At 32.3% G+C, this 1993-nt stretch overlaps 1 non-coding gene across 1 annotated transcript; it reads right to left on the bottom strand.

The window, feature by feature from the left end:
* Positions 1–1500: 1500 nt before the first annotated feature.
* On the bottom strand, positions 1501–1573 carry TRNAF-GAA (transfer RNA phenylalanine (anticodon GAA)). Its single transcript has one exon. It is a non-coding gene; the product is annotated as a tRNA-Phe (tRNA).
* Between the last annotated feature and the right edge of the window lie 420 nt (positions 1574–1993).

Below are 1993 nucleotides of genomic sequence, written 5' to 3'. Positions count from 1 at the left end.
GCACTATGTATCATATCATTTTACTCTCTTCACACTTTTTACAATCAGAAATATTGTGTGTGTGTATGTGTGTGTGCCTGTTAGACTGATTAGCTTCCCAACCAAAATAAAACTCCATAAAATATGGATATTATCTTTTTTTACATAGGGAAAATTCTCAAAACATTCAAAGTTTCAGATGATTGTGTACATTTAGCATTAGAAAAATTATTTTTATTATCATGTTTCTTTAAAAGAAAAAAACAGGTTGGATTTTTCACTGATATTTAGTGGAAGAGGGATTAAGTAACCTAGCATAAAGAACAGAAATCTGTTTCTTAGCATTCAAGGTAGATTTAGAATTCATTTGAATCTTTGTAGGTTTATGAGAAAAGCACAAAGATGAGAATTATGGAGAGATTTTCCTATTAAAATCAACAAGGATTAAAATAGCAATATTCTAAAGAGCCTAGGTATGCTATAATTTTGGAATTTCTCTGTGTGGAAGAACTCTGAGCATTTCTTAATATATTTTTTTCTAGGATCAAGAATTAAATAGATCTACTATACAAAGACTGCCCATATGTCTTTTACCATGGGGCAAATTGCTGAAGACAATCATGTTCATGAAACATAACATCCTATAGTGAGTAATAACTATATTTTTTATTTATGTGATTATACTTAAAAGTTTACCTTTATTAAATCTATTTAATTACATTCTGATCTTCCTCCCTTTCCATTCCTTCCTTTCTTCCCTCCTTTCTCTATCCCTCTCACCATTTAGTCTTTCTTTCCTCTCTTCTCTCCTTCCTCCCTTCCTTCCTTTCTGATTTTCATTTTTCTTCTCTCTATATTGTTACACATAAACTTCCATTAAGCAGGATTCCTTGAGACATAATTTTAAAGAGAAAAAATATTTTTTTGAGAATTCTGAACATGCACTGTTTAATCAGAATTATTTTGGATAAAACACTAAACTTATATAGTGAGTTCTGATCAATATCAAGCTTACTAAGGAATTTTCAAAGCCTAAGGAATAAAAAAAATGCATGTCTGATCATCTGGGATGATTTCAGTTTAGGGATATTATAAACAAAGCTAATATAATTTTTTTAATGTGGCTAATAGAATTATAGTTGATAAATCAAATGATAAGAATATGCTTATTTTTATCAATAACTCAGAAATTTTAACAGGGTTTATATACTTTTACACTCTCATCAACAATGTCTGAGAATTCTGGTTGCTCCACATCCATGCCAGTTTTGGTATCCTCAGTCTTTATTATTTGTTTGAAAGTGCTAATTGTTCAGTGTTGTCTGACTCTTTGTGACCCTATGGAATGTAGCCTGCTTGGCTCCTCTGTCCATGGAATTCTCCAGGCAAGAATACTGGAGTGGGTAGACATTCTCTTCCCAGGGATCTTCCTGACCCAGGGATTGAACCTGAGATTCCTACACTACAGGTAGATTCTTTACCATCTGAGCCACTGGGGAAGCTCAAAGAATCAGAAATAGTTGCTGAAACCTGGGATTGAACCAGGAACCTTTAGATCTTCAGTCTAACACTCTATCAGTTGAGTTATTTCAGCCACTCACTATTATAATTTGTTTAATTGAACAATAATTAGCATATAACATTGTGTAAGTTTAAGATGTCCAACTTGTTGACTTGATACATTTGTACATTGCAATATGATTACCATCATTGTCTTAGTTAACACCTCTACCATGTCACATAATTATCTTTTGTGTGTGTGTAGTGAGAATAATTAAGACCTAGTCATTTAGCAAATTTGAAGTTTATACAGAAGTGTTGACTGTAATCACTATGCTGTACAGTAGACCTCCAGGATTTACTTATCTACTAGTTGCAACTTTGTATTCTTAAACCATATCTCTTCAATTCCACCACTATCTAACCCCTGATAACCACACTTCTATTCTCTGTTATTACAAATTTACCCTTTGTATATTCCATGTTTAAGTGATGTTATACTTATCTGCCTTTC

The sequence above is a fragment of the Dama dama genome, chromosome 25 (genome assembly GCF_033118175.1).
Source record: "Dama dama isolate Ldn47 chromosome 25, ASM3311817v1, whole genome shotgun sequence".
NCBI classification, from domain to species: Eukaryota; Metazoa; Chordata; class Mammalia; order Artiodactyla; family Cervidae; genus Dama; species Dama dama.
Note: the sequence above shows the minus strand (reverse complement) of the source record. Positions and strands in the feature narration are given on the sequence as shown.